Consider the following 26,553-nt stretch of genomic DNA (forward strand, 5'->3'; position numbering starts at 1 on the left):
GAGGCCTACCTGTCACTTGACAAGTTGGGGTAAAGAAGAAAGGAAGATCAGGATTTCTATTAAGTGCTTTCCAGTGAATTCTATCAAAAAGTATACAAGTGACTGCGAGGTGGTTGCCAAGATCAGGTACTCCTGAGAGACTGCCCCTGCTCCCAATCATACAACCTGCTGATACTCTGTGCCTAGGCTCACATGTAACTAGTTGGCTGATAGTGTTATTGCTACAAGAATAGCTTGTTTATATAACGATGAATTTGAATTATGAAATATTCTATTATTGCAGATGGATCTGATCAGAGCAACTGTTAATTTTAGGTTCGGTTTCATCCAGTTTTGGACTCACTGAATATGAAGCGACAAGAACCAAGAACTTGTTGATTGTTTATGACAATAGACCTGAATTATAGGTTATTCTATTACCACAGCTGGTTCTGATCAGGGCAGCTGTTAAGTCTCTTTTCCATCCAGCCTAAATGATATTCTATATTACTGGGTGCATCTCCATCATAAACCCAAATTAGACAGCTTTTACATTCTTTCCACCACAAACTCAATTAAACAGCCACTTTGGTTATAATTTATAGCCATTTTAGTGAAACACACTGGAAACTAATTCATAGAAGGGAACAGTGATCTGTAGGCTAATGTATGAATGTCTAGGGGCATGATGTAGGGCTGCCAATTCTGGTTGGATGTATTCCTGGAGGTTGCATCACATGATCTCCTGCCTCCAACCACCCCGCCAACAGTCTTCCCCACCACCACCCGTCATTGCCAATATTTTTATAAAACAAGTGTTCAAAGAAAATGGAAAAAACCCAAACCATTTTTAAATGCCCCTATGATTTTTCTCCTGGAGATTAATCTAATTCCTGGAGACTCCAGAACAGTCATAGAAACATAGAAAATAGGTGCAGGAGTAGGCCATTCGGCCATTCTAGCCTGCACCACCATTCAATGAGTTCATGGCTGAACATGCAACTTCAGCACCCCATTCCTGCTTTCTCACCATACCCCTTGATTCCCCTAGTAGTAAGGACTTCATCTAACTCCTTTTTGAATATATTCAGTGAATTGGCCTCAACAACTTTCTGTGGTAGAGAATTCCACAGGTTCACCACTCTCTGGGTGAAGAAATTCCTCCTCATCTCGATCCTAAATGGCTTACCCCTTTATCCTTAGACTGTGTCCCCTGGTTCTGGACTTCCCCAACATTGGGAACATTCTTCCTGCATCTAACCTATCAAAACCCCATCAGAATTTTAAACGTTTCTATGAGGTCCCCTCTCATTCTTCTGAACTCCAGTGAATACAAGCCCAGTTGATCTAGTCTTTCTTGATAGGTCAGTCCCACCATCCCGGGAATCAGTCTGGTGAACCTTCGCTGCACTCCCTCAATAGCAAGAATGTCCTTCCTAAGGTTAGGAGACCAAAACTGTACACAATACTCCAGGTGAGGACTCACCAAGGCCCTGTACAACTGTAGCAACACCTCCCTGCCCCTGTACTCAAATCTCCTCGCTATGAAGGCCAACATGCTATTTGCTTTCTTAACTGCCTGCTGTACCTGCATGCCAACCTTCAATGACTGATGTACCATGACACCCAGGTCTCTTTGCACCTCCCCTTTTCCTAATCTGTCACCATTCAGATAATAGTCTGTTTCTCTGTTTTTACCACCAAAGTGGATAACCTCACATTTATCCACATTATACTTCATCTGCCATGCATTTGCCCACTCACCTAACCTATCCAAGTCGCTCTGCAGCCTCATAGCATCCTCCTCGCAGCTCACACTGCCACCCAACTTAGTGTCATCCGCAAATTTGGAGATACTACATTTAATCCCCTCGTCTAAATCATTAATGTACAGTGTAAACAGCTGGGGCCTTAGCACAGAACCTTGCGGTACCCCACTAGTCACTGCCTGCCATTCTGAAAAGTCCGCATTTACTCCTACTCTTTGCTTCCTGTCTGACAACCAGTAATCAGCACACTACCCCCAATCCCATGTGCTTTAACTTTGCACATTAATCTCTTGTGTGGGACCTTGTCGAAAGCCTTCTGAAAGTCCAAATATACCACATCAACTGGTTCTCCCTTGTCCACTCTACTGGAAACATCCTCAAAAAATTCCAGAAGATTTGTCAAGCATGATTTCCCTTTCACAAATCCATGCTGACTTGGACCTATCATATCACCTCTTTCCAAATGCACTGCTATGACATCCTTAATAATTGATTCCATCATTTTACCCACTACCGATGTCAGGCTGACCGGTCTATAATTCCCTGTTTTCTCTCCCTCCTTTTTTAAAAAGTGGGTTTACATTGGCTACCCTCCACTCCATAGGAACTGATCCAGAGTCAATGGAATATTGGAAAATGACCATCAATGCATCCACTATTTCCAAGGCCACTTCCTTAAGTACTCTGGGATGCAGTCCATCAGGCCCTGGAGATTTATCGGCCTTCAATCCCATCAGTTTCCCCAACACAATTTCCCGACTAATAAGGATTTCCCTCAGTTCCTCCTCCTTACTAGACCCTCCGACCCCTTTTATATCCGGAAGGTTGTTTCTGTCCTCCTCAGTGATTACCGAACCAAAGTACTTGTTCAATTGGTCCGCCATTTCTTTGTTCCCCGTTATGACTTCACCTGATTCTGACTGCAGGGGACCTACGTTTGTCTTTACTAACCTTTTTCTCTTTACATATCTATAGAAACTTTTGCAATCCGTCTTAATGTTCCCTGCAAGCTTCTTCTCGTACTCCATTTTCCCTGCCCTAATCAAACCCTTTGTCCTCCTCTGCTGAGTTCTAAATTTCTCCCAGTCCCCGGGTTCGCTGCTATTTCTGGCCAATTTGTATGCCACTTCCTTGGCTTTAATACTATCCCTGATTTCCCTTGATAGCCACGGTTGAGCCACCTTCCCTTTTTTATTTTTACGCCAGACAGGAATGTACAATTGTTGTAGTTCATCCATGCAGTCTCTAAATGTCTGCCATTGCCCATCCACAGTCAACCCCTTCAGTATCATTCGCCAATCTATCCTAGCCAATTCACGCCTCATACCTTCAAAGTTACCCTTCTCTTCAAAGTTACCCTTCTTTAAGTTCTGGACCATGGTCTCTGAATTAACTGTTTCATTCTCCATCCTAATGCAGAATTCCACCATATTATGGTCACTCTTCCCCAAGGGGCCTCACACAACGAGATTGCTAATTAATCCTCTCTCATTACACAACACCCAGTCTAAGATGGCCTCCCCACTAGTTGGTTCCTCGACATATTGGTCTAAAAAACCATCCCTTATGCACTCCAGGAAATCCTCCTCCACCGTATTGCTTCCAGTTTGGTTAACCCAATCTATGTGCATATTAAAGTCACCCATTATAACTGCTGCACCTTTATTGCACGCACCCCTAATTTCATGTTTGATGCCCTCCCCAACATCACTACTACTGTTTGGAGGTCTGTACACAACTCCCACTAACGTTTTTTGCCCTTTGGTATTCTGCAGCTCTACCCATATAGATTCCACATCGTCCAAGCTAATGTCCTTCTGAACTATTGCCTTAATTTCCTCCTTAACCAGCAATGCTACCCCACCTCCTTTTCCTTTTATTCTATTTTTCCTGAATGTTGAATACCCCTGGATGTTGAGTTCCCAGCCCTGATCATCCTGGAGCCACGTCTCCGTAATCCCAATCACATCATATTTGTTAACATCTATTTGCACAGTTAATTCATCTACCTTATTGCGGATACTCCTTGCATTAAGACACAAAGTCTTCAGGCTTGTTTTTTTTTTTAACACCCTTTGTCCTTTTAGAATTTTGCTGTACAATGGCCCTTTTTGTTCTTTGCCTTGGGTTTCTCTGCCCTCCACTTTTCCTCATCTCCTTTCTGTCTTTTGCTTTTGCCTCCTTTTTGTTTCCCTCTGTCTCCCTGCCTTGGTACCCATCCCCCTGCCATATTAGTTTAAATCCTCCCCAACAGCACTAGCAAACACTCCCCCTAGAACATTGGTTCCGGTCCTGCCCAGGTGCAGACCGTCCGGTTTGTACTGGTCCCACCTCCCCCAGAACCGGTCCCAATGCCCCAGGAATTTGAATCCCTCCCTGCTGCACCACTGCTCAAGCCACGTATTCATCTGCGCTATCCTGCGATTCCTACTCTGACTATCACGTGGCACTGGTAGCAATCCCGAGATTACTACTTTTGAGGTCCTACTTTTAAAATTTAGCTTCTAGCTCCTTAAATTCGAAGGTTGGGAGCCCTAGCATGGTATCATATACAAACCTGCATTGTTGTGAATTCTGCTCTGTGTCAAGAGTAACATGCATTACAGAGGACTTAAATTACCCAAAGGAATTCTACCCTTTGTATAGACTCAACTAGTTCAGAATAGTTGCTGTGATGAAAATCTGTATTAGTAGATATCAGCATAAGCCAAATAAAATGAATAACTGTTCACTGCCACAACCAATAACTTACCCTGCAGTAGACTGAAAATGCACCTGGGAAGTTCACATTTGTATATCCAACAAAAATGCTTGTATTGTCCAATATGAAGGGTCTTCACTGCTAAATTCAATTGTGAATTGGATATAAATGGTGCAGTAAGTCCTTTTAAGTGCAATGAGTCTTTCAATTTCAAGGATGTATATTGTGATCCTGTTTGACACCATTTTTTTTAAATTAAAAAGCTGAGTTTCTTCTAAGTGCCTCATTTCTACAATGTAAGGTTTAGAAATTACCATTTTGACATGGATTTCATTCAATATTTACCACTGACTGAAAATCAGCATATCTCAGCTCCAATGTCAGGGGTGGGTATCGTCAAGCTAATTTGCTTTTGTTGTTGCAATTTGCACACTTCTCCCTTTAAATCTATGTAGACAGGTAAAAGTTCAGCCAGTCGAGAACACAGCTCAACAAAATGGGAGAGAAGTCAATCCACAGAGCGGCATCATCGACGGAGAAGTGGCCTTCAACTCACTCCCATGCTATCCGACTCGAACATCTGTCCCCTTGCAGGTAGCCACTGCATTAACGCAAGCAGGCTCTGATCTGCGCCACTCCTGGCCTCACAGGCCACTTTTTGTCTGTGGGAAACTGGTCGATTACCTAATAGGTATGTTGCAGTAAGCCCCTTTAGATGCAGTAAGGCTTATATTTGAACTGATTGCTTCAGTTGGGGGGTGGGGGGAGGGAGAGAGAGAGAGATGGAAAGATCAGAATCAGTAATAACTGAAGCGTCAGCCTTGAATACATGTTTAGGTCCTGGAATAAGATTCAAACCCACAAACCTTTTGACACAGGCAAAAGGGCTACCTCTGAGCCAAGCTGACAGATGGAACCACAAATACACAGGGATATAGTTAATTTCCCCCAGTGTTGCACTTGGAGTCACAGTACAACCCCCAAGGATGTCTTTCCCTGCTTATGTACAAAAGGGCATTCTCGGCAGAAAACGGGGCAAGTTGTGTCCAAGTACATCTCCCACTTCCCTGCGTTGTCTGTACAGTTATACACTAGTCAACACGTCATTGCCAGCAAACATAGCCTTTAAAGTTATACATTGTCTTTCTTTACAACTGTGAAAAATAGTATAGGGGAACTTTCTTATGTTGACGCATTAGTGCTGTAGCAACAGCTCCAAGAACAAAAGGCTTGTGCATGAGGATGTAACTAGTAGAGTGGACAAGGGGGAGCCAGTGGATGTGGTATATTTAGACTTTCAAAAGGCTTTTGACAAGGTCCCACATAAGAGATTAGTGTGCAAAATTTAAGCACATGGTATTGGGGGTAATATACAGACATGGATAGAGAACTGGTTGGCAGATAGGAAGCAGAGAGTAGGAATAAACGGGTCCTTTTCAGAATGGCAGGCAGTGACTAGTGGGATACCGCAAGGTTCAGTGCTGGGACCCCAGCTATTTACAATATACATTAATGATTTAGACACAGGAATTGAATGTAATATCACCAAGTTTACAGATGACACTAAGCTGGGTGGCAGTGTGAGCTGTGAGGAGGATGCTAAGAGGCTGCAGGGTGACTTGGACAGGTTAGGTGAGTGGGCAAATACATGGCAGATGCGATATAATGCGGATAAATGTGAGGTTATCCATTTTGGTGGTAAAAACAAGAGGGCTGATTATTATCTGAGTGGTGACAGATTGGGAAAGGGGGAGGTGCAACGAGACCTGGGTGTCATGGTACATCAGTAACTGAAGGTTGGCATACATGTGCAGCAGGCGGTGAAAGCAGCAAATGGCATGTTGGCTTTCATAGCGAGAGGATTTGAGTATAGGAGCAGGGAGGTCTTACTGCAGTTGTACAGGGCCTTGGTAAGGCCACATCTTGAATATAGTGTACAGTTTTGGTCTCCTAATCTGAGGAAGGACATTCTTGCTTTTGAGGGAGTGCAGCGACCAGACTGATTCCCGGGATGACAGGACTGACATATGAAGACAGACTGGATCGACCATGCTTCTATTCAATGGAATTTAGAAGAACGAGAGGGGATCTCATAGAAACACTAAATTCTGACGGGGTTAGACAGGTTAGATGCAGGAAGAATGTTCCCAATGTTGGGGAAGTCCAGAACCAGGGGTCACAGTCCAAGGATAAGGGGTAAGCCATTTAGGATCGAGATGAGGAGAAACTTCTTCACTCAGAGTTGTGGGCAAGTGGAATTCTCTACCACAGAAAGTTGTTGGGGCCAGTTCGTTAGATATAGTCAAAAGGGAGTTCGATGTGGCCCTCACGGCTAAAGGGATCAAGGGGTATGGAGAGAAAGCAGGAATGGGGTACTGAAATGCATGATCAGCCATGATCATATTGAATGGTGGTGCATACTCGAAGGGCCGAATGGCCTACTCCTGCAGTTATTTTCTATGTTTCTATGATGGGGATTGTTATATATGTAAACCTGTAAATACCTTGTTTAACCACCCTGGAGTCCCAAGGGATCCCACAATCCCTTGGGAGCACCTGTACTTGAGGCCTCTCAGGCTGGAGGGGCGCTCTGGAGACCTGTAATAAAAGACTACGGTCACACTTTACTTTGAGCTCACAGTATCTGGTCAGACTCTTTATTCACACACTACAACTGGCGACGATACACAGATGACGAACCCCACCGCAACCTGCAGAGAACAGTGGGCATCCTGGAGAAATTTTCGGAGGGAGATGATTGGGAAACCTTCGTGGAGCGATTCGACCAATACTTCGTGGTCAACGAAATGGAAGGAGAAGCGAATGCTGCCAAACAAAGGGCGATTCTCCTCACCGTCTGCGGGACACCAACATATGGCCTCATGAAAAATCTGCTTGCTCCAGCGAAACCCACAGAGAAATCGTATGATGACTTGTGCACACTGGTCCGGGAGCATCTGAACCCGAAGGAAAGCGTTCTGATGACGAGGTACTGGTTCTGCACGTACAAGAAGTCTGAAGGCCAGGAAGTGGCGAGCTATGTCGCCGAGCTAAGACGCCTTGCAGGACATTGCGAATTTGAAGGACATTTGGAGCACATGCTCAGGGATTTCTTTGTACTTGGCATTGGCTATGAAGTAATACTTTGCAAACCTTTGACTGCAGCGATCCCAACCTTGAGTAAAGCCAGTGATAGCCCAGGCGTTCATCACCACCAGTGACAATACCAAGCAAATCTCTCAGCACACGAATGCTGCTACAAGTACTGCGAACAAAGTAGTAATGTTTTTGAATCATAACGAACAGGGCAGGCCTCACATGCCTGCAGCGGCACGACTGCAGATGTCTAAAGATGATAAATGCTAGGCCATCGATGATCATCGTTTCCATTCATGCCACTTCAAAGGGTATGTTTGCAAGGGCTGTGGAACAATGGGACATCTCCAACATATGTGCAGGCGAGCTGCAAACCACCATGTTGCAGAGGACAGATCCACGGCAGGTCACGATGAACCAGATCCTCGGACCGAGGAGGCAGAGGTATATGGGGTGCCCACATTTACCACAAAGTGTCCCCTGATATTGCTGAAGATTGAATTAAATGGACTCCCGGTGTCAATGGAGCTGGACACGGGCGCGAGCCAGTCCATTATGAGCAAAAAGACTTGCGATAAATTGTGGTGGAGCAAGGCCTCAAGGCTATCCTTGACTCCCATTCGCACTAAACTGAGAACTTGCACAAAGGAACTGATTCCATAAATCGGCAGTGCTACTGTAAAGATCTCCTACGCTGGAGCGGTGCACAAGTTACCACTCTGGATGGTACCGGGCGATGGCTGGGGAAGATACACTGGAACTGGGACGACATCCGAGCACTCTCGTCCGTTGACGACACTTCGTGTGTCCAGGTCCTAAACAAGTCCCCTTCATTGTTCAAACCAGACATCGGGAAGTTCCAAGGAGCAAAAATGCAGATCCACCTAATTCCGGGGGCGCGACCCATCCATCACAAGGCAAGAGCAGTACCGTAAATGATGAAACGGTGGAGATCGAGCTGGACCGGCTGCAACGAGGACATCATTTTGCCGATCGAATTCAATGAGTGGTCCAGTCTTCAAGGGAGACGGCACCATCAGAATCTGTGGCGATTACAAAGTAACTATCAATCGTTTCTCCCTGCAGCATCAATACTCACTACCAAAGGCAGACGAAATTTTTGCGACACTGGCGGGAGGAAAGACGTTCACAAAGCTGGACTTGACCTCTGTCGACATGACGCAGGAGCTGGAGGAATCATCGAAGGGCCTCACCTGCATCAACACACACACAAAGGTCTCTTCATTTACAACAGATGCCCGTTTGGGATTCGATCAGCCGCAGCGATATTCCAGAGAACATGGAAAGTTTACTGAAGTCGGTCCTGCGCACCGTGGTCTTCCAGGACGATATCTTGGTTACAGGTCGGGACACAGTTGAGCTTCTGCAGAACCTGGAGGAGGTTCTTAGTCGGCTTAATCGTGTGGGCTCAGGTTAAAACACTCGAAGTGCGTTTTCCCGGCGGGTGAAGTGGAGTTCCTGGGGAGAAGAATTGCGGCGAACGGCATCAGGCCTACCAATTCGAAGACGGAGGCAATTGAAAACGCACCAAGGCCACAGAACGTGACGGAGTTGCAGTCGTTTCTAGGACTCCTGAACTACTTTGGTAACTTCTTACCGGGTCTCAGAACACTGTTAGAACCACTGCACAACTCACTGCGTAAAGACGATGAATGGGTATGGAGAAAATGCCTTTGTAAAAGCTAGAAAACTATTATGCTCAAACAAATTGCTTGTATTGCATGATCCATGTGAGCGTTTGGTTCTAGCATGTGATGCATAGTCATACGGTGTCGGGTGTGCATTGCAACAAGCTAATGGATCTGGGAAATTGCAACTGGTTGCTTATGCATCCAGAATCTGTCTAAGGAGGCCTACAGCATGATTGAAAAAGAAGCGTTACCATGTGTTTATGGGGTAAAGAAAATGCATCAATATCTGTTTGGGCTCAAATTTGAATTGGAAACTGACCATAAGCCTCTGATATCCCTCTTTTCTGAAAGTAAGGGGATAAATATGAATGCATCGGCCCGCATCCAGAGATGGGCGCTCATGTTGTCCGCATACAACTACGCAATCCACCACAGGCCAGGCACAGAAAACTGTGCCAATGCTCTCAGTAGGCTGCCATTGCCCACCACGGGGGTGGAAATGGCACAGCCCGCAGATTGAATCATGGTAACAGAAGCATTCAAGTGAGCAATCACCTGTTACCGCCCGATAGATTAGAACCTGGACGAGCCAGGACCCCTTACTGTCCTTCGTAAAAAATCTGTGCGTTTCACGGGAGCTGGTCCAGTGTCCCATTAGAAAGCAGGAAGAAATAAAGCCGTACTAGCGGCGCAAAGATGAAATGTCTATACAGGCAGACTGCCTTCTGTGGGGTAATCAGGAAGTGGTGCCTAAAATGGGAAGGGACACTTCCATTAGTGATCCCCACAGTACCCATCCAAGCATTGTAATAAGGAAAGCGATAGCCAGATCCCACCTGTGGTGGCCCGGTATCGAAGCGGACTTAAGAGTCCTGCGTGCACAAATGTAGCATGTTCACAGTTAAGCAATGCACCCAAGGAGGTGCCACTAAGTTTATGGTCTTGGCCCTCCAAACCGTGGTCTAGGGTCCATGTTGACTAGCAGGACCGTTCTTGAGTAAAATGTTCCTCGTGGTTGTAGATGCGTACTCCAAGTGGATTGAATGTGAGATTATGTCGGCAAGCACTGCCACCACTGAAAGCCTGCAGGCCAAGTTTGCCACGCACGGCCTGCCTGATATCCTTGTGAGTGACAACGGGCCGTGTTTCACCAGGGCCGAGTTCAACGAGTTCATGACCCGCAATGGGATCAAACATGTTACATCTGCCCCGTTCAAATCAGTATCTAATGGTCAGGCAGAGAGAGCAGTGCAAACAATCAAGAGCAGCTTGAAGAGGGTAACTGAAGGCTCACTGCAGACTCGCCTAACCAGAGTCCTGCTTAGTTATCGCACGAGAACCTGCTCGCTCACTGGGATCCCAACCGCTGAACTGCTCATGAAAAGGCACTTAAGACAAGGCTCTCATTAGTCCACACTGATTTATACAAACAGGTAGAGAGCAGGCGAATTCAACAAAGTACATATCATGATAGCGCAAATGTGTCACACGAAATTGAGATTAATGATCCTGTATCTGTGTTGAACTATGGACATGGTCCGAAGTGGCTTCCCGGCACTGTCGTGCCAAAGAGGGGAGTAGGGTGTTTCAGGTCAAACTTTCAAATGGACTCATCTACAGGAAACATTTGGACCAAACGAAACTCAGATTCACAGACTATCCAGACCAACCCAGATTAAACCCTACCTTTTTTGAAACCCCAACACACATACCAGTAGTAACCGACACAGCGGTTGACCATGAAGCAGAACTAATCACCCACAGCAGTCCAGCAGGACTCACCACACCAGGCAGCCCAGCAAGGCCAGCTGCACAGCAGCCCAGTGAGGGCCCAACCAACAACTCACCAAAGCCAGCATTTGCACTGAGACGATCAACCAAGGAAACAAAGGCTCCAGATCGACTCACCTTGTAAATAGTTATACTATTGACTTTGGGGGAGGGGAGTGTCATGTATGTAACCTTCATGTAACTGTAACCTTCATAACAACACTGCATAATGTATACACCTAAGAAATGCACACCTTGACCACAGGGGGTGAACTTGTGGGAGACACTCACCTGGTCATCCAGGTATATAAAAGGGAGGTCCCACGCAGGGTCATCACTTCTTGGTCCTATGAATAAAGGTTCAGGTCACGGAGTGATCTTGTCTGCAGAATGTGCCTCGTGTGAATTTAAAGTAGTGTGTAAGGTCATTACATTTGGCGACGAGAAACGGGAATCAACGACTCACGAGAATGGCCACCGGTAGCACAGAGGAACGGGACGATTTTGTTGAGGCTCCAGCAGAGCTTTGTCACGAAGGACTGGCTGGCAGATGCAGCGGCTGTCAAGCGAAGGGTGCATCTACTGACCAGCTGTGGACCTAAGACATACGCGCTGATGAAAGACCTGCTCGCACCCGAGAAGCCGGCGGACAAAACCTTTGAAAAGCTCAGCAAACTGATCGGTGAGCACCTCAAACCGGCGAGCAGTATACACATGGCCTGACACCGATTCTATACACACCGACGTCAGGAAGGACAGAGCATACTGGACTTCGTTACGGACCTTCAGCGCTTGGCCTGCCTCTAAGTTCACAGATGCCTGCAGGGGGGAGATGTTAAGAGATTTATTTATTGAGGGCATTGGTCATGCCGGGATTTTCAGAAAGCTAATTGTGACCAAGGACTTGACCTTGGACGCGGCGGCGTTGATGGCTCAGACCTTCATGGCGGGGGTGGAGGAAACCAAGATAATATACGCACGCAACTCTGCTTCCAACGTGGCAATGGATCAGGGAGTTAACATTGTAAACGTGACTCAGAACCCCGCAGGCAGGCAAGGGCAATTCGACACCACCCAGGCAGCAACAGACTCTGGAGTGGGTCCTCAACAGAGACAATGGCAGGCTGAATGGACATTTACGCCATCACGGTGGACAATGCGTCCCGGGATGGGGCCATTGACACCCAGAGTGCTCAAGAGTAATCAAAGAGACAATCAAAAAGGAATGCCTGGTAACAGCCCTTTTGTTCACAACGATCTCAGCTCATGCTGGAGGTGCAGGGGAAGACATGCTGCAAAAACCTGTAGGTTTCAACAATTTGTAGAAATTGTAACTTCAGTGGACATTTAGCCAGAATTTGCAGAAAGCCCGCAGCGAGGCTAATTTACGAGGCAGATGAACCAGAAGAGGGGTCTGCAAGGCAGGTTGATGCTTGGGACAAAGCAATGGACGCTGAAGTTCAGTTGGCTCATGTGGCAAACATCCACAGCTCGTATACCAAAACGCCACCTATGATGATGAAAGTCCTATTAAACAGCATCCCGGTACGCATGGAGCTGGACACAGGGGCCAGCCAGTCACTTATGAATGTCCAACAATTCGAGAAACTATGGCCACTCAGAGCTAGCAGACCCAAACTAGAACGCATTGACACGCAATTACGGACGACGAAGAGATCATCCCAGTGCTAGGCAGTGCAATGTTGGTGGTCACACATAATGGATCAGAGAACTGGCTGTCACTCTGGATTGTCCCGGGAAATGGTCCCGCACTTTTGGGGAGGAGCTGGCTAGCTGAGATGAACTGGAATGGGGGGGGATGTGGGATGTGCACGCTATTTCATCTGTGGAGCGAAGCTCATGCTCACAGGTCCTACAGAAATTTGAGTCACTATTTGAACCTGGTGTCAGGACTTTCAAAGGTACCAAAGTAGTGATACGCATCGCCCCGGATGCCAGACCAGTGCACCACAAAGCCAGAGCTGTGCCGTATGTGATGCGGGAGAAAATTGAGAGCGAGTTGGACAGGTTGCTAAGAGAGGGCATAATTTCGCCCGTTGAATTCAGCAACTGGGCAAGCCTCATTGTCTCTGTCCTAAAAACGGATGGCTCGGTCAGGATTTGTGGCGACTACAAGGCCACCATCAACCGAGTGTCACTACAAGACCAATATGCACTTCTGAGAGCGGAGGATCTCTTTGCCACGCTGGCAGGCGGCAAACTGTTCACCAAGTTGGACCTCACTTCAGCCTACATGACCCAGGAACTGGCCGAAGAATCCAAGCTACTGACCATCACTACGCACAAGGGGCTGTTTGTCTACAGCAGGTGTCCGTTTGGCATTCGATCAGCGGCCACTATCTTTCAAAGGAACATGGAAAGCCTGCTCAAATCCATCCTTGGAACAATCGTATTTCAGGACGACGTCCTTATCATGGGTTGAGACACCGAGGAACACCTCCACAACCTGGAGGAGGTGCTACGCCGACTGGACCGGGTAGGCCTGTGACTAAAGAAGTCCAAGTGTGTGTTTTTGGCCCCAGAGGTCGAGTTTTTGGGCAGGAGGGTTGCCGCAGACGGGATCCGGCCTACCGAATCCAAAACGGAGGCGATTCGTCGTGCGCCCAGGCCCGACAACACATCGGAGTTGCGTTCATTTCTGGGACTCGAACTATTTCGGGAACTTTCTGCCGAACTTAAGCACATTGTTGGAGCCGCTACACGTGCTCCTGCTTAAGGGTTGCGATTGGTTTTGGGGGGACTGTCAGAAACGGGCTTTCAATCGGGCGCGGAACCTGTTTTGTTCCAATAAGCTGTTGACTCTGTACAACCCCTGTAAGAAATTGGTTTTGACATGTAATGCATCATCCTATGGGGTTGGGTGTGTGTTGCAGCAGAGTAATGATGAGGGTCAACTCCAACCTGTGGCTTATGCCTCCAGGTCGCTCTCCCAAGCAGAACGGGGATATGGGATGGTTGAAAAGGAAGCACTCGCATGTTTATACGGGGTGAAAAACATGCACCAGTACCTTTTTGGTAGAAGGTTCGAGTTAGAAATGGATCACAAGCCGTTAACATCTCTGTTGTCAGACAGCAAAGCTGTCAATGCCAAAGCGTCAGCTCGCATACAGCGATGGGCTCTCACGCTGGCTGCGTATGACTACGCCATACGGCACCGGCCAGGCACCGAAAATTGTGCTGACGCGCTCAGCAGGCTTCCACTGACCACTACTGAGGGGGCAGCGGAGCAAAGCGCTGAGATGGTCATGGCCGTTGAAGCCTTTGACAATGCAGGCTCCCCCATCACAGCCCGCCAGATCAAAATCTGGACCAACAGAGATCCCCTCCTATCCTTGATTAAGAAATGTGTCCTGACTGGGGATTGGGCGCCCGCACACGGAGCATGCCCTGAGAGGTCAGACCGTTTCACAGACGGATGGATGAGCTCTCCATCCAAGCCAACTGCCCATTATGGGTTGCCGGATAGTCATGCCCCAGAAGGGAAGGGAAGCATTCATCAGGGAACTCCACAGCGAGCACCCAGGCATCGTGCTAATGAAGGCCATTGCCCGGTCACATATATGATGGCCGGAAATTGACTCAGACCTGGAACACTGTGTTCGCAGGTGCACGACGTGTGCCCAGCTGGGCAATGCCCCCAGGGAGGCCCGACTCAGCCCGTGGCCCTGTATTCACGTAGAATACGCGGGCCCGTTCATGGGAAAAATGTTCATCATTGTTGTTGATGCGTACTCGAAATGGATCGAGTGCATCATTTTGAATTTGTGCACGACATCCACCACTGTGTAGAGTCTGCGGCGGTCTTTGCGACCCACGGCTTGCCGGACATCCTGGTTAGCGACAACAGCCCGGGTTTCACTAGCTATGTATTCCTGGAGTTGATGTCGGGTAATGGTATTAAACATGTCAGGACGGCACCGTTCTAGCCAGCTTCCAATGGCCAGGCGGAACGTGCGGTCCAAATCATAAAACAGGGCATGCTCCGGATTCAAGGACCCTCCCTTCAATACCGCCTATCGCTTCTCCTGCTGGCCTATAGGTCCCAACTGCATTCACTCACGGGAGCCCACAGAACTACTCATGAAACGTACACTTAAAACTTGGCTGTCCCTCATTCATCCTGTCCTGTCAGACATTGTTGAGGGCAAGCACCAGTCCCAAAATGAGTGCCATGACCGTAACTCAAAGGGGAGATGTATAGAAATCGATGACCCTGTATTTGTTCTTAATCACGCTTTGGGGCCCAAGTGGTTTGAGGGTACTGTAATTGGCAAAGAGGGGAATAGGGTCATAGTGGTCAGACTTAACAATGGACAGATATGCCGCAAGCATCTGGACCAAGTAAAAAAAAAAGGTTCAACATGGACACTGAGGAACCTGAGGAAGATCATGAGATGTTGCCCACACCACCGGTGAACGAGCAACAAGAACATTCAGCAGCATGCACAGTCCCTGCGGCCAGCCCGGACAAGCCGGAATCACCATAGGTGACAAGAGGCGCATGCCAAGGCTCAACAATCAGAGCCCCAACTGCGGCGCTCCACGAGGGAGCGTCAACCGCCTGAAAGACTTAATCTTTGATCCCATAAGACATTTGGGGGGGGGGGGGGGAAAGAGGTGATGTCATGTAACTTTCATGTAACTGTAACTTTCATAACAACACTGCATACTGTATACACCTAAGAAATGCACACCTTGACCACAGGGGGTGAACTTGTGGGAGACACTCCTCACCTGGTCATCCAGGTATATAAAGGGAGGTCCCACGCAGGGTCATCACTTCTTGGTCCTGTGAATAAAGGTTCAGGTCACAGAGTGACCTTGTCTGCAGAATGTGCCTCGTGTGAATTTATAGTAGTGTATAAAGACATTGCAGGGAGGGGGGGGTAGTTATCTATGTAAACCTGTAAATACCTTGTTTATCCATCCTGGATATCCCTGCTAGAAAGGGTCTGTCTGGGTTATATCCTTCCTTCTGCTTGCTCCTCTTCTATTTCTTCCCCTTCCCTCCGAGAGCAGATGCTATAAATCTGAATTGACAGCATAAAATGCTGGTAATACTCAGGCCAGACAGCATCTTGACTTGAGACGTGAACTCTGTTTCTCTCTCCACGGATGTTGCCTGACTTGCTGAGTATTTGTAGCACTTTGTCAACTCAGAGGCCTTCCTTTACCATCCAAGGCCATGCAAGCATCCAACAGCAATCCCTGCACACTTCAAAAAAATAAACTTTTAACATCTACTCCAGCAAGCCACTACAGTAAAATCAAAATAACAGTCCAAGCGCTTAAATGCAAACTTACCTGAAAGATGTGTGTGACCCTTTAAGAGCGGCTGACAGTGCCTCAGAGTCTGCTTGCACGCAGGGGTTTACATGGCGAGTTTAGGACCCAGCGCTGAACTCAAATGTCCACGTTTAGAAACATAGAAACATAGAAAATAGGTGGAGTAGGCCATTCGGCCCTTCTAGCCTGCACCGCCATTCAATGAGTTCATGGCTGAACATGCAACTTCAGTACCCCATTCCTGCTTTCTCACCATACCCATTGATCCCCCTAGTAGTAAGGACTTCATCTAACTCCTTTTTGAATATATTTAGTGAATTGGCCTCAACAACTTTCTGTGGTAGAGAATTCCACAGGTTCACCACTCTCTGGGTGAAGAAATTCCTCCTCATCTCAGTCCTAAATGGCTTCCCCCTTATCCTTAGAAGGATAAGGGGTGATGTTTGCGTGGTGATGTTAAGTTGGCATGCATGTCACCGCGCCCTCATTTTACTTTGCGGGGCAATGCATCTTACTGGCAAACGCTACCGGGCCTAGGAACATGGAGGATGCCGCGGGACATGCCACCAGCTGGTAAAAGAGCAGCAGCCACCCTCTTTTTGCAATTATTTGACAGTAACGGGTGGTGTAAAGCAACCAAATTTTTAGCCCATGGTGTTTTAAGTACAATGTAACCACAGTGATTGTAGTTAGCTGCCTCTAAAAGAACTTCTATGTTTATTTTTAAATAAGTAGCATATTAACCCTGGCTCTTTTATTAAAATGAGGTAAAACCTGCAAGAAGAAAGTAACAGACCCTTTATCCCTGCATTCTTCTATGCTGTTTCTGGGTCAGATATAGAGAAAGACTTAATAGGAACATAGGAATTGTTGGATGAGAAAAGAACAATGTCCATCTAGTGTGCCTATATAGCAGCATAACTTGAATCAAGTCCTGATCTGATTCCGCAAACTGAAGCCAAGTGTAGCTCTGCACTAGACGAAGTGTGGTTTAGACGTCAGGTTTATAAAATCGCTAAGTGTCACGTTGGACCTACTGGGACTTTATAAACTTAATACGGAATCCTTACTTCCTGTACAGAGATAAGCTGAATGACCTCCTGTGCTATAAAAGTCTATTTATTCTATGCTAAGAGAAACCATTCTTTTGCACACTTCCAATGTTACAAAAAAAAGCCTCCCCATGGGCCCAAGTTTCCACAAGAAAAAAAACGGGCGCCCCTTTTTCGCGCCTAAAAAAATCCTCGGTATTCTCCACCTACTTACAGGTCCTCTGGCCCTCAGCGCAGCCAGCATGAGCTGTGGGGGGGGGGGGGGGGGGGCGGAGCCAGGTCCCGGCTCTGAAAACAGTGCCGGGACCTCTGCACATGCGCGCTACAGTCGGCACGCAAGTGCAGTAGCTCCAGGCGCCGAACTGTGTGGGAGGGGCCCGAAGCACGCAGCCCCTAGCCCTGGCTGAATGGCCTCACTGGGGCTCCTCCCACGGCCAGCTCCTCCCCCCCACCCGCCGACCAGACCCGACACCCGCCTCCCCCGCCGACCAGACCCTCCCCCCGCTCCCTCCCCCCGCCGACCAGACCCGACACCCGCTCCCCCCCCCGCCCATCAGACCCGAGACCCGCTCCCCCCCCCCCCGCCCATCAGACCTGAGACCCGCTCCCCCCCCCCCGCCGCCCCGAGACCCGCTCCTCCCCCCTCCCCGACTGACCCGACCCGTGCTCCTGTTCCCCGACCCGACCCCCGCCCCCCCCGCCCCCCCGCCCGCCGGACCCGACTCCCGGACTGGATCCGATCTCTCCCTTCTCTCTCTCTCTCTCTCTCTCTCTCCCCCCCCTCCCGCTCAGCGACACGAACGGCTGCAGAATTCTCCCTGGATGAAGCACTTTCACACAGGTTGGAAGATGGTTTATTTAATCTTTTCTTGGCTTATAAATGTTTAATAAGGTTGGATTTATTTGTATAATATTTGTAGAAGTATAAATAAGGATTTATTGTCGAATGTAATGAGTTCCCCTCATTCTGGACACCTAATTTGTAACCTGCGCCTGATTTTTTTTTTAGTGTAGAACAGGTTTTTTCAGTTCGACAAAAATCTTCACTGGCTCCATTCTACTTCAGTTTGGAGTACATTTTCACTGTGGAAACTTTCAAATCAGGCGTCAGTGGCCGGACACGCCCCCTTTTGAAGAAAAAATTCTGTTCTAAACTAGAACTGTTCTACCTGACTAGAACTGCAGAAAAAAAAATGTGGAGAATTGCGATTTCTAAAATAGTCCGTTCTCCACCAGTTGCTCCTAAAAATCAGGCGCAAATCATGTGGAAACTTGGGCCCCATGAGTGGAGTCTGCAGGTGTTGAAGCATCAACTTGCATAGCCTTCCAGTTTGATAGTGAATTTTCCTGTGGACTAATCTGCACCCACTTGCTGTGCTTTACAGGTGCAGCATCCAGAATCCGGAACCCTCGGGACCGAGGCCATTACGGATTGCGCGTTTTTCCGGACTTTGGATCGTCTTTCTGACATCACGAATCCGGAAGCACCCGAGCCGAGGTTCGATTATTTCCGGATTTCAGAATGCATCAGAAAGGGGGGGGGTCCCCAGTCGAGGTGGGGCCGTTCTGGCAGGCTCCTGCCACCGTGGAGCCGACGGGCAGGCCCACGCCGAGCAGGCGGCGTTCGGGCTTGGGGCCCACGCCGAAGCAAGCGGCATTTGGGCTTCCAGAACTCCAGATTTTGGATGCTGCACCTGTACCTAAAAGAGTTTCACTCAAAAGAGTTTCAAAAAGGTATTCATTGCAAGTTACAAGCGGCATTTGTTCCGATTGCTGACTCACCAGTACCTGCAAATGTTAGCTTCAACATAGACATGGTCCCCTGAAAGTATCCAGATAGGCAATGGCAGTTTGGTCTCTCTCATCTTTCTTCAATAATGGTAAAGCCCCAGTGACAAAGGACAGATGTGAAAAAATTCTTCCTTCAGAACTCCTCGGGATATAGCAGAAAGGTTTACTCCAGCCAATGCATAAGATCCAGGATCAAGCATTGGGTAAATATGTGGCAAAATTGGAAAGTAGCTGCAGGAAGGGCAGGGTACAACCTATATTTTGACTTGTCACTGAGTGCCCTGGAGAGGGAAAATTAGCAACACAGTAGACATTGCCAATTTGCCAAAGCCCTTTTGAAAGGTAGTCTGACTTTAAGTTTCACCTGCTGCGCTTTACCTATGAATCTTAGATCTCAATGGTAGTCATTGGAAGATGCAATGGGCAAGAGGCTCAGCAATAAACTCACACCCGAGTCAAAGTTTGTGGGCTCAAAATCTAGGCTGACACTGCAGTGCAGTACTGAACGAGTTCTACACTGTTGGAGGTGGTCTTTCAGATGAGACATTGAATCAACGTCCTGACTGCTCTCACAGGTGGATGCAAAAGATCGAAGAGCAGGCAAATTCTCCCTGATGTCTTGGCCATTATTGATCCCCAACCATCACTAAGCCACCTTTGGGAGCAAAGGGGTAAAGAGGTGGAAAGTAAGCAGTCTCGAGAGTGGTCCTAGCGGGATAAGCAGTGCAATACCAGTGTTCTGTGGTGAGCTGTACAGTTTTATCTTGGTAAATTCCAGCAGGACCTTTGCATACATTTAAGCAGGGGTTGAGGGGGTGTAGAAAGAGGAAAGAGAAAGAGATTCCCCATGCCTTGGTTCTGTTAACTTATGCCTAAGGTCTCTGATCTCTGAGCAAATGAGAATTATCCCTAAAAAGGGAAAAAAAAAGTTATGTATCGTGTATTGGGCAAACAGAAATTTAACAAGTAGAGTTAAAAAAATAATATATAAAAAACTCATTGGACCTTTTTTGACAGATCTCAACCCCTTTACCCATCTACTTGAAACCAGTTATACTGTCTACTTCAAAGGCCTTCAGTGATATATGGATCCTGTTCTAACATATTCAACAAGCCCACACAGTTGTCATAAAATCATCCAAAAGCCCTGCCCTCAAATAATGCACTGGAATCATTGTTGATGTTGAAATCACTGTGCATTCAGTATTCTGGAACATTACCAACATGTGTTGTAATAAGAACATAAGAACATAAGAATTAGGAACAGGAGTAGGCCATCTAGCCCCTCGAGCCTGCTCCGCCATTCAATAAGATCATGGCTGATCTGGCCATGGACTCAGCTCCACTTACCCGCCTGCTCCCCGTAACCCTTAATTCCCTTATTGGTTAAAAATCTATCTATCTGTGACTTGAATACATTCAATGAGCTAGCCTCAACTGCTTCCTTGGGCAGAGAATGCCACAGATTCACAACCCTCTGGGAGAAGAAATTCCTTCTCAACTCTGTTTTAAATTGGCTGCCCCGTATTTTGAGGCTGTGCCCCCTAGTTCTAGTCTCCCCGACCAGTGGAAACAACCTCTCTGCCTCTATCTTGTCTATCCCTTTCATTATTTTAAATGTTTCTATAAGATCACCCCTCATCCTTCTGAACTCCAACGAGTAAAGACCCAGTCTATTCAATCTATCATAAGGTAACCCCCTCATCTCCGGAATCAGCCAGTGAATCGTCTCTGTACCCCCTCCAAAGCTAGTATATCCTTCCTTAAGTAAGGTGACCAAAATGGCACGCAGTACTCCAGGTGCGGCCTTACCAATACCCTATACAGTTGCAGCAGGACCTACCTGCTTTTGTACTCCATCCCTCTCGCAATGAAGGCCAACATTCCATTCGCCTTCCTGATTACCTGCTGCACCTGCAAACTAACTTTTTTGGGGATTCATGCACAAGTAATCCTAAAAGAGTTTCATGCACAAGTAATGATCTCTCTATAGTAATATCACATGTACTCGTTATATAATTAAAAAATGCTGGGTAAAACCTGTTGTCAAAAATGGAATATACAAAAATCCAAGTCAAAATATTCAAAAATAGTCTATTTTAAAAAAAAATAAGATTTTAAAAAGTCTAAAGCAATGATGGCCATCATCAATGGCAATTAGATTCAAAGATGAAATAAGTGATTTTGTAACTTATGAAAATGTATTAAAATATGCAAACATTATAATAAACTGGTTTAGTAAAATTATACATTTGCACAGGTGCTGAGTATTTCCAGAAATGTTTGTTTTTACTTCAGATTGCCAGCATCTGTAGCATTTTACTTTTGTATTAGTAAATGGGAACTCTTGTGGTCATGAAACGAGGACATTTTAAAATGTCATTTTGGAATTAATTTAGTTAACATATTTTCTGCTAATTTTCAAAATGTACAGGATATAAGCATATTTCCCACTAATTACAAGTTGCCCTCCTAACAAGTATTATATTGAACATTTATTTTTACCAGCTTGGTGCACGTTTGTTTCCTATATAAAAGTACTTCCAAAGTCCACAAACAAAACCAGTTATTTACTAAGAAGCACTGAGTAGCAACACCAAATGACCTGAAATTCAGAGTGCATACTTCATAATCAACTTTGTAGAGAATAAGATCACAAACATACACCTGAATGAGGTTTTTAAATTAACCTTCCAGAGGCTACTTCGTTTTTCTTACTAATCAAAGGACACAATTTGAAATAAGCCATAGGCTTCATCTGTTAGCAAAATGGCCTCACATATCTGCCCTGAAATTCCGGTCAGAGGCTTCTTCCGGAACTAATGCCTCCACCCGGAGAATTTTTCCAAAAGTACCTGGTGGTCCCGGAGGAGTGTGGAATTCTGTTGGGGAGGCCTCCTCTTCCCCCGCTGCGAAGCCGCTCTCATCCTCCAGATTCCCATGCAGAAGATGCAGTTACATGTGACTGCTCAACCAATCAGGTAAAGTATTCTCAATTACTAGCAATGGGAACACCATATCTATGAGTTCTCATTGCTATTAATTGAGAAAAAAAAATAATAAAAAATAAAAAACACACCTCAATTAAAATTAATTTAAATTGAAGTTAATAAATATCTTGAAAAATGTATTTACCGAGTTTTTAAAAAGCTTTTTTAATTATGGTTTAAAATAAATTTAATATCGTGGGCAGGGTTTTAAAAAATAATGTGTCTTTCTAAATGTTACTTTTTAATGTTTTAAGCGTGTTTTAAAACACTTACGCCTGTAAAAGTAGGCTATGCACCTGCTTTTATCATGCACAAGAGTTTTGAGGACATTTTCTGGGCAAGATATGGGTAAATACCGCAATTTTGCCCTTGCCAATGTCATCACTCCTGATATGCGGATGATCTATCAAGCTGGAGCTTGACAGAGCGGAAAAGCCGGTTTTCAGCACATGCGCATTGCATTGTGTGCTGAAAAACTTTTTTGCGATGCCTTCCCAGGTCCGTATGGGGTGTGTACGGACCCGGGGAAGCCGGAATTTCTGAGTTATTATCTTTGGAAAACTGATCTAACATTTAGTACATCAGGCAGAATTGCTGGATATCTCTTTGCTTTCCAATAGGTTCTTGCTAACCATATTATTGCGCAGATTAGAGTATGAATGGCATTCTTAAACACTGAAGGGAGTCAATGGCCCTGAAATTCCGACATCCTCAGGCCCGTACGAAGTTTGTACGGACCTGGGAAGGCATCGGAAAAGCCGGTTTTCGGTGCGCAATGCACATGTGCTGAAAACCGGCTTTTCCGATCTGTCAAGTTTCTGGCTTGACAGATCATCCGCAGATCGGGAGCAAGGACATTTGTCAGTGTAAATTTCCAATATTTATATATACAAATGTTCTCAAAAATCTTGCGCCTGAAAAAGCAGACGCATAGCCTACTTTTACAGGCGCAAGTGTTTTAAAAAACAAAAAAATATATAAAAATAAAGTTATTTAATTAAAAACCCTCCCCACAACGGTAAGTTTATTTTAAAAAACTTTTAAAAATCAGGAACATATATATTTTAAGACATTAATAACTTTAATTTAAATGAATGCAATATATATTTTCTATTTTTTTTTTTAATTAGTGTTTTGGGTGTTTGGGGCTGTTTCTCAATCATAGTAATAGGAGTTTAGGATCATACAGAACTCCTATTGCCTTGAATGAGTATATACTTTACCTGATTGGCTGCCCAGAGCCATGTGACTCCAGCTCCAGGCCTGCGCATGTCCAGACATGCACGCTTAGCGACGCGCAGGCAGGAGAGGCCACAGCATCGGAACGTCGAACGTGGGCAGCAGCTTAAGGTAGGTGCATCTTTTTTCTCTAAAATGCCCGCGGAGAGGCCAAAATGGAATTTCAGGGCCAATATATTCCCACACCAACTAAAAGGTTAAGTAAGTTCAAATATCCGTCAACCAACATCACTAAAACAGTTTTAGCTTATTGCTCTTTATGGGACCGTGCAGTGCACAGATTGAACATAAGAACATAAGAATTAGGAACGGGAGTAGGCCATCTAGCCCCTCGAGCCTGCTCCGCCATTCAATATGATCATGGCTGATCTGGTCATGGACTCAGCTCCACTTACCCGCCCTCTCCCCGTAACCCTTAATTCCCTTATTGGTTAAAAATCTATCTATCTGTGACTTGAATACATTCAATGAGCTAGCCTCCACTGCTTCCTTGGGCAGAGAATTCCACAGATTCACAACCCTCTGGGAGAAGAAATTCTTTCTCAATTCGGTTTTAAATTGGCTCCTCCGTATTTTGAGGCTGTGCCCCCTAGTTCTAGTCTCCCCCACCAATGAAACAACCTCTCTGCCTCTATCTTGTCTATCCCCTTCATGATTTTAAATGTTTCTATAAGATCACCCCTCATCCTTCTGAACTCCAAGGAGTAAAGACCAAGTCTACTCAATCTATCATCATAAGGTAACCCCCTCATTTCTCAAATCAGCCTAGTGAATCGTCTCTGTACCCCTTCCAAAGCTAGTATATCCTTCCTTAAGTAAGGTGAACAAAACTGCACGCAGTACTCCAGGTGCGGCCTTACCAATACCTTATACAGTTGCAGCAACACCTCCCTGCTTTTGTACTCCATCCCTTTCACAATGAAGGCCAACATTTCATTTGCCTTCCTGATTACCTGCTGCATCTGCAAACTAACCTTTTGGGATTCCACAGTGGCTATGGCACTGCATCAGCAACTCAGAGGCCTTGCACTGCCCAGAAACATGGGTTCATATCCCATCATGGCAAATCCCTGAAGGAATTTAAATTGTTAATTCAATTCATTTGTGGTAGCGTGGCCGAGCGGTCTAAGGCGCTGGATTAAGGCTGGTCCAGTCTCTTCGGAGGCGTGGGTTCGAATCCCACCGCTGCCAGAATTTGTGGCGTGTAATATTTGCGCCCCTTCACCGCGAGCCATGAAGCAGTCGGCTCCTGCTGTGTTGTGATATGACTATTTGGACGCGCCGCTGGTGTAGTGGTATCATGCAAGTTTCCCATTCTTGCGATCCGGGTTCGATTCCCGGGCTCGATTCCCGGGCGGCGCACACTTGGCTAAAATTCGCAATTATTTTCAGTGCATTATCACTTTTATGTCACCCAGGTCGGGTGGCACGGTTTAATGTGTTTTGTTTTGCAGATAAACTCCAAAAAGAGTTTCATGCACAAGGACCCCCAGGTCCCTCTGCACCACAGCATGTTGTAATTTCTCCCCATTCAAATAATATTCCTTTTACTGTTTCTCCCCCCCCCCCCCCCCCCCCCCCCCCAAGGTGGATGACCTCACACTTTCCGACATTGTATTCCATCTGCCAAACCTTAGCCCATTCGCTTAACCTATCCAAATCTTCTTGCAGCCTCTCTGAGTCCTCGACACAACCCGCTTTCCCACTAATCTTTGTGTCATCTGCAAATTTTGTTGCACTACACTCTGTCCCCTCTTCTAGGTCATCTATGTATATTGTAAACAGTTGTGGTCCCAGTACTGATCCCTGTGGCACACCACTAACCACTGATTTCCAACCGGAAAAGGACCCATTTATCCCGACTCTCTGCTTTCTGTTCGCCAGCCAATTCTCTATCCATGCCAATACATTTCCTCTGACTCCGCGTACCTTTATCTTCTGCAGTAACCTTTTGTGTGGCACCTTATCGAATGCCTTTTGGAAATCTAATTGGCTGCCTTGTTTTCAACTTTACAACAGTGACTACACTTCAAAAAGTACATTAGCTGTAAAGCATTTTGGGATGTCCAAAAGCCTTATATAAATGCAAGTTGTTCTTTCGTTCTAGGCATTTAAATGTTTTTTTTTTAAAGTGTAACTTCGATTGAAATAATTTAAAAATTCAAGTTGTAACTGAATTTTTTTTTAAATAGGCTGAAGTCCAACAACTGCATCCAGAGGTATTATACACAAATTTTAATTTAAAATTTTGACCATGAGCACCACTTGCGATCAACTAGTTACTCAAAAAAAATTTCACGGTATCTTTCAATTGGTAGGTAATGACATGAAATTGTTAAAACCTAACCAAATTATAAATAGTAATATGCATTAAATATTCATATCATTTTTGAAAGTAAACCAAGTAGGGCTCACATTGGCCTGGAATCAAAGCTCACTATTACTTACCACTTACAACAGTAGACTATGGTTCCCATGTACTGGAAACACTAACCCAGGTTTACACCTTTATCGGATCGGTCTTTCAGAGGAAATTTTCAATAGTCTGAAAGAACTTAAAAACCCTTAAAAAATCTCCTCTTGATTCATTTTCCCAGTTTCAGCTAGTAAATCCACACAAGTATAGATATTAATTAATATCAGTGGCTGATAACTGTTGCCATTCTCATCAGAATGCTTCGTTAACACATGACTGGATTGAAAGGAGACAAAATACATGTTATAATAAATGGCAGCAACCGCATTATATATATTTACTTTTTTGGTGTATTGCTAGATCCCACAGATTGGCATGCCAGGGACATATTACTTGAAATGTAGTCACTTCAACTGCAGATCCTATGTCAGCTTGACTTAATTGGGAGCACTCTCACCTTCGTAATTGAGTGCTACATTGTCTTGGATGCATTCCTCCTTCCATTATTACCACATCAATTTCACAATATATGGTTACTCTTCATATCCTCTGAAATAGCCTGTGCATCACTAAATAATTATCATGAGAGAAATACAAGACGGACTATTGGCAACAATCCAAGAATCGCATCCAAGCAAGACTCGGCCAATCACAATTCAATTGACTCTGCAAAGTTCCCCTCGGTATCAAAAGTTCAAGTTTGGGGAACTTTCCAGACTCGTCAAGCAATAGCTTGAGTTAGCTGTATTAACAGAATTGTATCTATGAACCAACATCCTAGTTTTGTCCAA

At 45.8% G+C, this 26,553-nt stretch overlaps 1 protein-coding gene and 1 non-coding gene across 2 annotated transcripts in view; one reads left to right on the plus strand and one right to left on the minus strand.

The window, feature by feature from the left end:
- tmem64 (transmembrane protein 64) overlaps nt 1–26,553 on the minus strand; it is an 82,011-nt gene that overhangs the window by 17,810 nt on the left and 37,648 nt on the right. The window lies entirely within an intron of this gene.
- trnal-aag (transfer RNA leucine (anticodon AAG)) lies at nt 24,453–24,537 on the plus strand. Its single transcript is given in 2 exon segments — nt 24,453–24,490; nt 24,503–24,537. It is a non-coding gene; the product is annotated as a tRNA-Leu (tRNA).

Source organism: Pristiophorus japonicus, chromosome 1 (assembly GCF_044704955.1).
Source record: "Pristiophorus japonicus isolate sPriJap1 chromosome 1, sPriJap1.hap1, whole genome shotgun sequence".
NCBI lineage: Eukaryota > Metazoa > Chordata > Chondrichthyes > Pristiophoridae > Pristiophorus > Pristiophorus japonicus.